Source organism: Drosophila erecta, unplaced genomic scaffold (assembly GCF_003286155.1).
Source record: "Drosophila erecta strain 14021-0224.00,06,07 unplaced genomic scaffold, DereRS2 tig00000126-arrow-pilon, whole genome shotgun sequence".
In the NCBI taxonomy this organism is placed as follows: Eukaryota; Metazoa; Arthropoda; class Insecta; order Diptera; family Drosophilidae; genus Drosophila; species Drosophila erecta.
The window spans coordinates 9,123,186-9,135,261 of record NW_020825209.1 but is presented as its reverse complement, the minus strand read 5'-3'; the positions used below and the strand labels follow the sequence as shown (position 1 = coordinate 9,135,261).

General features: G+C 43.2%; 1 protein-coding gene across 1 annotated transcript in view; it reads right to left on the bottom strand.

The window, feature by feature from the left end:
• LOC6550781 (adenylate cyclase type 9) overlaps positions 1–2,750 on the bottom strand; it is a 41,662-nt gene extending 38,912 nt beyond the window's left edge. Inside the window, exons 1-2 of the mRNA XM_026982457.1 lie at positions 2,364–2,750; positions 2,193–2,231 (exon numbers count right to left, since the gene is read on the bottom strand). The gene's annotated coding sequence lies outside the window, so the exon portion shown is untranslated. The remainder of the gene's footprint in view (positions 1–2,192; positions 2,232–2,363) is intronic.
• Between the last annotated feature and the right edge of the window lie 9,326 nt (positions 2,751–12,076).

Sequence of the window (12,076 nt, the reverse complement as noted above, 5' to 3'; positions counted from 1 at the left end):
CAAAGTCATTTGGAAAACTGCTGCTAGGCATTTCAAAACAGCTTTGCGCTCGGATTCTATTTGTTTGTTAATAAATCAATAAAAATATTTGACTTCATCTGGATAATACCAGATGAGCATCTGCACTTTGAATGCCAACATTGAATTTTGTCTATTGGACTAGCACTTGATAAATCTACATTGAATTTGTATCTTTATTAATCGAATTGTTTTTAATGTGGTCTCTTAGCACCGAGGAATTTTTATTTATTGAGCACAGAAATGTAGGAAACTGCAGTTTCATAATTGATGAATGATTTATAGCTACCTCTGATTTTTATGGATTTTACGGAACACAGTAAAGTACTTTCAAATACGAGTACATGTAACGTACGAAGCGTTTTGTCGACATTTAAGCTGCGATTATTCGTATAAAGTATGGCATTTTTTACCATCTTAACCCATTCCCCTCGCAAAATGTTAAGTTACAGTTCCGCTCTTGGCGGCCTTTGTTTGCTACTGTTGCCTTTTGACGTCTGCGGCAATTGCATTATTCTGAGCAATTTCCACTTGTCTAGATTGCGGCTAAGAACCATCCACTGCTCGCATCACTGCCCCCTTAACCCCTCTGAGCCATCTGAGCCCTTAACCCCACTGCACTCTATGCGCTGTCAAAGCGCCAAGCGTTTTGTTTGGTATTGAAATTCTAGACAAGATTGCGCTTAACTGCACTCCGCTCCGGGGAATGCGCCTGCAACTGCGTTTAGTTCGGAGATACATACATCCATGGAATGCAATTTCCAGCCCGCCGGCGGGGGTTAAGAGGGGGTCGGGGGTTCTCTAGAAGAGCCCCATTCTGGGGTGGCGCGTTATCACCGCAGACAAACAAGCGACTTTCGGCTATAACACACTGCCCCAGGAAATCCCAGCGCGTTTTCTACTTTCTTTCCTGCCAGGATCTGCATTGTGGCTTCTGGCCATTAACCCACTGAAGGCCGAGACCGTTTGAGGAAAACAATTTCGCCATCGATGAGGAAGCAGCGCACTCGAAATCCTAAAAATCGTAGCACACTTTATCATCCCCTGTTTTTGGTTTTGGCTTAAACTTTTGTATATTTTTTTGGGCGGGACAGGGGCTGAGTTACGCTGACAAAACGAAGCTGCAAAATGTAGTTTAGTTGGCAGGTTGCGAATATCTTACACCCATTAATCATGGTTTTCTGTTGCCAACATCAAGGAGCATTTTTCTATCATCAACTTGGCAAATGTGAGATAATTAATTATTTAATTTTACATTTGTATATGCTTTTCCCATTCAGTAGGTCCAACCAATTGTTAATTAGATTTAAGTCTTAAATCGTAGCTGCTCTTTTGGCCAACAGTGTTTTCGTGCCGGGGTGAAAGGGAGATAGGCGCAGAGAGAAAGAGCGAGAAAGGAAGTGATCTTCAAGCCTGGTATGAGCTTGCCAGCAAGCCTCTCTCGCGTTCTCTTTTATACCGCGTACTTCTGGAGAATGAGGGTGTGTGAGGATTGAAAACGCGCAAGGTTCAAGTCCCGAACTCCATTTCGTACTATTTTAATGATAACAAATTAGAAACAGCTAAGGTTTCACGATTAAAAGTATTTGTCTGCTTGCGACCACCTTGTATTTGACTTTGTATGTTCTGGACCATCATAAGCTTTATTTTAACACCTTGATCTCGGGAGCTATTCAAGCTTGTAGCACCATTTTCTGGATACTGGAACTCTATTATTACTTCTGTTATTATTAAACATAATAATGGTATGTATTATATGCAAGAACTGCGATTGAGTTGGGCATCGCATTTTTATTCGTATAAAGGGTATACCACACTTGGGAGTCGCACAACTGCAACTCTTCTCGTTCTCTCCTTCTCTCTGTGTTCCCTTCGCCGGCGGTTCGGCCAAAGAAGATCGGGAGGAAGAGGAACGCGAAGATCGCTTGCAGTTTTCTGTATCTCCCAAACGCTGCCGACGTCGACGGCAACGCCGACGCAGGCAGCGCACTTGTAGAGTGCACCGCATTTAACTAAAAGGCGAACCAGAACCAGAAACAATAACAATAACAATAATAAATAACAATAGTTAATGACAAAAATAAATAACAAATCACAGATCACCAGTAGCAAATAGCTGCGAATGAACTTGACTCTCGATTTACCAAATGCATTTTCCCATTTTATACACTTACTTGTTTTCGCTCTCGTTTCGCTTGCTTCTTTGTTTTGTTCTGTTGAAACACAAAACAGAAAGATCTCGCTCAGAAAAAAGAGTGAATGACAAAAATCAAAACAAGAGTCGAACTAATTAAAAAGCAAACAAACTAAAACACGCACACGCACACACACACACTCGTACGCACAGTAAAAAAAAGTGAAAACAAAAATGAAGGAATTAGTTGAACCACGTTTTAGTTGTTGTTATTACGCTTTTGTTTTGTATTTTTTATTTTTGCACGAATATTTTAAATGGCAAAGAAATAAATCCAAACACACGCGCTCGAAAATCAAAAGTCAACTTTGGTTGCTGCTGCTGTTGTTGTAGTTGTGGTGTTGTTGATGGTTCGGCTGTTCTTATCACACATTCTTCGCTTTTCTCTTTTAAGTCTCGTTTGGTCTGAGTTTGGTTTTAGATTCCGTTTCAGTTTCAATTTCAGTTTCGGCTTCAGTTAAAGTTTCTTTGATCGTTTTGGACCCGCAGCTTCGTAGTTTTTCCGCCGAACGTCCGCCACCCGCGACTTCGAAGTTCGGAATGAAATTTGGAGCGGAATCGCAGCGCAGCAAAAGGCAGCGAACCAAGCACGCACAGTGGGCCAAAACTGGTTAGAATGGCTCCTTACTGGGAGGCTTTAGAAAAAGTGCTAAGACACTAATTAATGGCAGGAAAACAACGGCTATTAATGTGCTGCTTGCTACTTGACTTTCAAGTGTGCATTACTATTAATGATAATAATAGTTTTACTATATATATTTTTGGACATCTTTGATAAGCCCCAAGTTATGCCCTGCATATGCTAGCTTGAGTTTTTTATATTCAGTACCCAATACCCAATTCAGTACCCATTCGCATTGGCCCCACTGTGCGACGCCACGAACAAAACACAACAAGTTCGAACGCTGGTTCGGCTCGATGCGGCACTGCGAACTTGGTTCGATGGCCAAATTGCTGCAGTGGCGCCCTATAAAAATGTTGCATTTGCAGTTTGCTTTTGAAAAGCGATTTTCGAAAATTATGAAGCTGTTTTAAAGGTGGCTTAAAAATAAAGCACAGTGCAGCCTTTGTTTTTAGCTAGTATTCCAAGTTTGACTTTACTTAATTTCGAAATGTATGAAATTAACTTAGATAACAAAAATGGAAATGTGCTCCAATATTTCATAACCTTTCAAGGTGCTAAAATCGTCTGCTTAAGCTTAAAATCCAAGTTGGGCCATATACTCGCAACGGTAAAAGCTGCAAAAGAGTGTTAATAAAAATGCGACCTAATTATTTTGGAAACATAACTCGATTCTCCACTGACCGTTGATTACGGACCACGGAAAGGAAATTCGTGCAACAAAAAACGAGACCATAATTGGCGGCCCTACCCGAATCAACTGGCAACTGGACATGACCCTTGACGCTGATTGGGATTATGGGTTATGATTCAATTTGGAACTCGACCGGAGCCGGGAATGTTAATCAGCTGCCAATTAGCTGTCTGTTCAGCAGATCCCGGGCTCCAAGAATCCCATAATTATGCAAAAGCCCAACGAATGCAAATCAAATTACGCAAAAGGGGTAGTCCTGTTTCAGACTTGGTTTTATGCATTTTATTACTAGGAAGCTTTAGCTCATATTTTTTATTACATTTATTAGGAAGAATGTTAATTCAGTAAGTTATGAATAACATATGAATATTTGATATAGTTAAGTTCATTTACACATCTAAATTTATACCATTTTGCCATATCTTACAAACTTACGGAACAAATGTTTGTTGTAATGCTTTAAAGTGCATTGAATATTGATTACATTGCGGTGACTTGTCAGAAGAATCCCTCATTGATTCTTTATATGCGTTATATGTAATGTAATCGTTGTTTTCCTTTTGCAAGGACTTTGAACTGAGAGGACAGCTTCAGAGTTTTCACACTGCGAAAACCCTTTCTGCCCTATAAATCTCCCAGGCTGTCGAATTAAGCACTTCCCCAGCTCATCCTCTCGCCCCGATACTGTTGGCCATAATTCGTGGAAACTTTGCCATCCTGTCAATTAGAAGAAGTCAGCAATTGCAGTTATCCCTGGCCCTCAACATCCATCGCCCCCATTGCCACCCACTTTTCCCGACACTGGGCAAACTCATTTCGTAGTAAATTAAAAGACACTGCGTCCAGTGGCAGTTGCATGTGCATGGGGCAAATGGGGAAACTGGGGGAAAGTACGGTGGAAATCGGGTCAAATCGGAGGGTATTTAAAGGCTGTAACATACAAATGAAATGTAAAATAAAAATGCTATCGCAATTTTTCAACAAAAAGGAACGTTTATGTAGGGAAATACCTTTCGAGGAGGAATTATAAGTTGTAATCCGCCTACTCTGTGCCAGGCTTGGTGGAAAAATGCCACGATGGCATAAATAATTCAGAAAACATAAACAGAAGACAAAGGCTGGCGACAGCTGAAGTACGAGCGACAAAAAGGACACCCAGGACATTTTAACCATGTCCTTGTGGAGCCCCTTTGACAAGTGACAAATGCAGTGGACTTAATTACATCTCCGCAATCTCAGTCATCCCGGGGAAGAATTCCCCACTTTCCGTCAACGGGTTTTTGGCATCCGTTTACACTTTTTCACTTTCAGGCCCAGTTCCCAGTTCTCAGTCCCAGTTCCCAGTCCCATTTCCCATTACCCAACGCCCAGGTGCGAAGCGGAAGGTGGTGGGCGGAAAAGCGAGTGGAGAGGACACCTGTTGCATCTTGCATTTCAAACGAGTGCAACGTTGACTAATTGCTGCTTGTTAACAGGCCCAGCCAAAAGGGGTAAATGCGGAAAATTGAGACTCTGAAATGGCGGAAAGGAGAGCAGAGGATGGATGCTTCGGCCTTGGAACATGCCACTCGAATGCGGCCTCACATTCAGAGGAAGATCAAAAATAAAACAGCCACAATTATGCCATTATTTCAAATGTAAGAGGATATCACTTTAATGAAGGTATACAAGTTTCGGTTGAGTAGCAAATGAACTCCAGTTTTCAGGCGAAATTAAGCTATATTCTACTGACCAACAGCTACAATTGTAATGATAATATAAGACAGTACACTTTATTGTTTTCGATTTATTGGAGACAATAAAAGAGGGAAAGTGTCAGTTGCTTCATCGCTGTCTCACTGTAAATGCGAATGCGATGCCAAGTTTTCTCGTGGCTGCACCTTAGCGCATTCTAGTTACAGGACGCTTTGATCAAAGTTTCCCTTGATTTTCCAGCTAATCAAAAGGGGTTGTCAAGGCCATTTGCATGCGCTGAGAAAGGCCTCCATGTGACTGGAGATAGACGCAATACACTACATTTCAGCGCTTACAGTGTCAAATGAAAGTAACTACTGTGGGGCTTATCCAAATCAGAAGCGTTACATTCGAAAGTGGCCTAAACAGGTGACTTTATAGGTGGCCCACCTGTTGGCTACCGAGTGCCGAGTGGCGCGTCCTGTCTGGTGGTAATTTAATTTATACGCCGCCACGCCCACTCGCACGCCCATTGACGTGGATATTCTATACCGCTGACTGGTGCAGTCGCAGCTGGAGCTTCTTGTAAACAAAATGTATTCTAATTACGGACCTGCAGCGAATGTCCTTGGCCCACTCGCAGCGCCACTGAGCCACTGAGCCACTGAGCCACTGAGCCACCGCCGAGTCATGGAGCCACCGAACCACTCAGCACCACACCCCATCAATTGGCATCATGCAGCTTATTTATTTACGACGCACTTGCGCCAATCCACTTCAGGTGGTGGTGTCGCCTGCAGCGAATACCTCCATGGCACCTCACTATCTGAGCCGAGCCGCGCCATGCAGTCAACAGCATTCGCCAGATTCAGATACATAGCTCTTCGTCAAACAGAGTAACAACTAATTGTTATTGTCTTAAAGAAGTATAACCAGACTATATCTTGGGATTTTACCAAAACGAACTAACCACAAGTTGCCCACAACCTACTTCCTTACTGACCCCCTTTATGTCCTGGTCCGTAGCTTTGCTTTAATGCAGTTCCACAAATCGGGAAAGATATCAGGAATTAAGCGACGGTTTTTTACCTGGTTTTGATGGGTGGTTTGGGGTGGCGCATGGGGATGAGAATGAGGATGAGGCGGGGACTGGAGCTTGGAGACTTATTCCTGAAGGTGCTTGGGAGTGCATGTAGGATTTTTACGATGCCATTGGGTGCGTCATAAAGCGACGCGGATGCGGGAGGATCCTTGAGTTTTTTCCTTTGACAATTTCTCTCACTGCTTCGTGTTGAAATATTTAAGATGACTCGTGAATTTGCTCAATAAAAATTCAACTTTCTTGCCACTTACATTCGCACACACACACATACGCAGAGGAACGCGAGCTCATCTTCAATTTTTTGGCCACGCTGCGTATACGTAATACGGCGAAAAGTATGCTATACATTTTGAAAATTCAGCAGCTCAACCGCTCCACCGCCCCCCATTCGCAGTAATTACGAACCACGCCCACATGGGCAGCTCGCAGGCAACAGCGATATCCTGTGGGCGGGGCGCAGTGGGCGTGGCTGGTATCGTTTTGATCAAAATGAGTTAAATTCCATTTTCATTCGCACACACACACGTAGCCCAGTATGCAAATATGCGATACATTCCGTCTCGCTCACCCTCACCTCACCCTCGCGCTGTCCCTTTCCGTTTCTCCGGTTTTTCTCGCTGTGCCGGAGAAATGTGACCGCATTTCGGTGGCCAACTCCTGTGGGCCCATTAAATCAATAGACAAAGACATTAAAGGGAATATTCAACAGATTGTCGAAACATTTCCCACGAGACGGCGCCTTTTATGCGAACATAAACATATATTATGATCCGATATTGATGCCGTGCTATGTATTTGGCAGCTGTGCATGGTTATTAAATATTACTGGGATTCCAAGGCGTTTATTCAAAGTAAATTGTTTTTGTGTATAAAAAAGTTAAGTGTGTCCTATCAAAATCTCTAACAAACGTGTGGAATTTTCAGCAAAAAAAAATGGATTTGGATATCAATCTTTAGATCTCCCAGTTAAAGAAATTAAAACATGAAGATAGATATCATTGTACATTTATTTCGCTCCCATTGAGAAAAGTTTCGCATTGCACTCGACAGTATTCATATTTTACACGAAAGGTCGAAAATCTCGAAGTGAATCGTCCTTGCCATGAGAGTTTTATTACAGCTGCATATGTAAACGGATATATGAGCACTTACTGCATAGACATACGCATCTGCAGAGGCACAGGATATTATCTGCAGACAGGGCCACCTGGAAGTATCTCTGTAAATTCCGTGTATTCCAAAATCTAGCTTGATGCCCTGATGGGCGCACTCAATCCAAATTGAGGTGAGTATCAATCGAAAAGGGATCCTCTGCACGCCACTGGCTGCGTTTCACATCATTTCTGAATAAGTTTCCAATGATTTTATTGTTTTCCCTTTGCGAAGGCCACCACCAAAATCACTTAAAGTTCTGGACTCGGATGGCCAAAAGCCAAGAGCAAAGGCGAAGGCGAAGGCGAAGGCATTAGGGTCAAGGCTGCCCTGCTATGAACTACCCCGCCTCCTGACCCCTGACCCCTGACCCCCGTACGTGTGTGTCGGTGTGTGTGTGTGTTCAAGTGCGTAGTCAAAAGGCAAAGCGCAGAACGCTTCTTAATTTCCTGCCTCGAAATTAATGCCAATGATTTGTTTGGCGCAACCCAAAAAATGTGAGCCCACCTGATGGCCTGGCAATTATCCTTGGTATCCGGTTCCTTTGAACGGCAGTCCTTTTTCGGGGCTTGTTTGGCCACCTGCCAGGCGGCGAATGCAACACAAACAATTAACATGCCCCCTTCATTAGCATGACAAATTAACCCACAAGCGCTCCACAAAAACACATAGATTCACTGCAAATCTCTATGCGACAGTTGCTTGAAGTTGAAGGACCAAATATTAATTTCTTCTAAGTAAAATTCAACTGCAGCAAGCACTTGTATATATGACCGTATATTTCCAATGCACAAACTAGCTCTAATTTCTGGGGAAACTATTTTTTCCAGTGCAACTAAACAAACTGAAAGTGGACGCAAAGGAGTGCGTAGATGTGAATGCCCGGATGCCAAGTCGCAGTCCGGCGCAATTTCAGGTCCCCCAATGACAATGCGGTGGAGTAGGTCCGGGCAGCCACCTGTACAGGTGGAAATACGGTTTGCTGGGGGTGGTGGGTGGTGTTTGGCTTGGGCCGAAGGCCATCGAAAGCGGCGTAATGCGTGCGTGCCCACAAACGTGTGCTCAACATTTATTATGGACAGCTGCCCGTATTGTCCCTCGCCAATTTGGCCTTTTTCCCCCTCTCCCCCTCTCCCCCCCTACCCACCTGCCCCCTGCAACTCGATTTTTCCAATTGCTGTATTGTTGAGTGATTGAGCATTTGATTGTTCGCATGTAAATAGAGGAATGCGGATCAAGGTTTAGTGGCGAGTTTATCAATGAAGTGAAAGCCAATAAGGCATAATATTTTTTGTTTTTTAGAACTTTGAAAGTGGAGTAGGAATGGGTGTCTTAAAAACTTTTCATTAATTCTGCCATGACAGCGGAACAGAACATTCGTGTAATAAGTGCCACGAGCAGCAATAGTTTTTAGAAATTCAAACTTAATGTTAATATTAGAGCAGTGCTCTCGGTTGTTCCCATTAAAATATTAATGATTCACACGGATGCATGTGCTGGGTAAATCCCCTTAATTGTGGACGTAATACTGCTCGCGATGCGCAAACCGAGATTTTCCGTAAATTTCCCAACACGCTGCTCCGCGGTGAAAGTGGTTCAATTGGGCGGGGTGGGCGTGGGTGGGTGGTGCGGATTAAGATGGGGCTGGGAAACAAATGAATTCTGAAATCCAATCGGAACGCAGTGCACGCACATAAAAAACAACACAAACATTCGCCCAGAGAACCGAAAACCGAAAACCGAAGCGAAACAAAACAAAAAGCGTATCAAAGCGAGTGAAAAGAGTGCTACAATTGGGGCAGGGGAAAGCGAAACATTCTGCCCCTGGGTCGGAAAATGTTGATGGGTGCTGGGGGGTTGGGGGGTTGGGTGCGTGATAATACTGTAGCTGCCGCATGCAAGTTCAAGGTCAGCGCCGCGGGGCAGCCAGACACGAGCTTCGTCGAAAGCGTTATTGCAGTCGTACTGCTGGATCGGCGCACTATATCGCATATAGAAGGATATGGAATGGATGGCTAATCCCCATCACTCAGCCAAGTGACGGATGCGACTTGATGTGACTTTATAAAAAAGAGCAGCACGCAAATCTATGCGCCGCCAAGGCAGCCGGAGCCATCTATTTATGCCACTTCCGCACCCAAGGCAAAAAGTTTGGTCATAAGGTATATAACCAAGACTGGGCCATTCCAATTGTACCAAAAGGTGCTAAAGAACTCGCGTAGAAATCTACTTTATTTTATTTCAATAGTTTGTTTGCTCTTTACGTTTGTCGATATGTTTTGAAACACACCATCTTACTTTCGAACTTTCCGTTCACCTTAAGAGCGCACTTTTTACAGAGGGTCGCAGGGTTCTTCAGTGCCAACATACCCCTATTGAATTCGATACCCCTTGCTGGCTACTGTCATACAAAAGGGTAGAGGGGAAGTGGAGCGGACAGCCGCGATAATGAAACACAAACTCTCGTCTCAAGGGCCAAAAACTGAAACTGACAATCGAGTGAAATGTGAACGAGGGGGCGCAATGGGCGGTGGGCGGTGGGCGGGGCTGATGGGTGTGTGGGCACACAGGCAAACACAAACCAACAAATGTACATACACAGAAAGCCGCAACAAATTTCGGGAGTAGGAGCTAATAAATATGTGCACAGGAAAAAAGCTGGCCAATTCGGCTCCAAAGATTTCAATATTCATTTTAAATAACTGAATAGAGCAATTTAGACAAATATTTATTACGTGAGTAAATATATGCCTATCAAAAGAACGAGTGTATTATTTAGACATGTTTTAATATTGTCCCTTTCAGCTGGCTCATAAAATTTATTGCGAGGATCATTCCAATATTTTTCCGAGAGTGTGCGAGCCTTTGCCATTGCAGACAGGACAATTGAGCGACAGGCGATGGAGAATCAGGGATTCGGAGGATTCGGAGTGTTCCGGGGGACAGGACAAAGAGGAGTGACCCAAGGACGTGGGCAATCAAATTTCCACCAGGGCAACATAACACATAAAAGCCAAGTGTTTGATGTCCTTTGTCCAGCGTTGCTCCTGTTGGTTTTTTTTTTTTTTTTTGCCGGCGCTGAGGTGCCAAACAGAAAGTTTTTGCCACATTTTTGCAACATTTTTGTTCATGCGGAGCAGCTCCAAATGTATATTGCTATCACAGAAAGTAAAAGCGTAGATATCCTGAAATAAAAGTAATTGAATAATTTCAAGAAAAGCTGAATGGCATGGTAAGTGAAATTAAATTGCATGCATAATATAACTTGAATTGATCGAGCTTCTGTTTGCAGCCATATAAAACTCTGAAAATGCATGGTAATCATTCGTAAAATGCGAAGAGTAACACTGAATATTGTGTTGCATGAACCACATGAAGTGCATTGGACACAGCAACTGGACACACAGGTACATATACTCCTACACTTACATATGTCTGGAGAGCCTCCAGGCGCCTGGAGTCAAGCCATTCTGCGTCGCAAAATACTGTATCACCTCCTGCCACAATGCCGCCCGCCCCTTTTGGGGGCTGCCCCTCTTGCCTTTGCTGGCGGTAAGACCATGTAAACAGCCGCAGAGTGAGTTCATTGCCACCCACCGCACCAGCCAAGCCAGCCAAACCACCCAAAACCACCCACCCAGCAGTCCCCAGGATCCCCATTCCAATCCCCCTTCTGGACGCCCCTGTTGCTTGTCATTTGCTGCTTCATATTTCTTCATTGCCACAATGAAGCCCAAAACAGAAGGCAAACAGGGCAAACTGCAATAACAGGGGAAAAACCAAAGCCAAAAAAAAGGGGGGAAAAGGAAAAAAATAGACAACCAGCGGGCAAAGTAACACGTAAATTAATCGCAATTGCAAAAGTTATTTGTTACCCCCTGCAATTTACAAGGGATTTCCCGGGGGAAATGGTAACAGCACACAATATTCGAGTGGAAGCCAAAGTTTCTGTGCTTTGAATCATGGGAAAACTGTTTGTTTGCCCCTCACATTCGTATTGAATACTCACTTTATTTAATTTTATGTACGTGTACTTGTGTGCAAAATATTAAAGGTCCATACCTCAAGCACATTTCCAGCTATATTCCCAACACAACATCGCACTTGATTAACCAAATACTCAGGCCAAAATCAGCCCTAAGTATTTTGAAATTGAATTAGTTTTGGGGCAGATTGAATAGAAGCCATGAAGCTATTGGTAGCAGATTCCAGCTGCCCACCAGCACAAAAGTTTCTAAGGGAAAAACTTTATCATTCCCCATTATAGTAGAGCTACACTGCCTTTAGAATATATAGAAGAATATATAAGAATATATTCAGAATGTCGCTGTTAATAGAGAATTTTGTATTAACTAGAGCTTAAAAATTTGAACACCTTCAAAGATATCTATATTTTTAATCAATTCAAGTCGCGATTGAGTAGAATAAGAATAAAATGCACTACCTCTCCGTTTTTCGTGTGTAGTTCAGCTATAATTGTTATCAGCCAAGTCCTGGCCAAAAGAAGCACCAATAGATGAGGTCAATTTACAACAATCGATATAAGTAGACCATATATAAGCTTCATATATATATCTTTATAGATGTATTCAAATTGCTGCAGTAGTTGGAAGGCGAGTT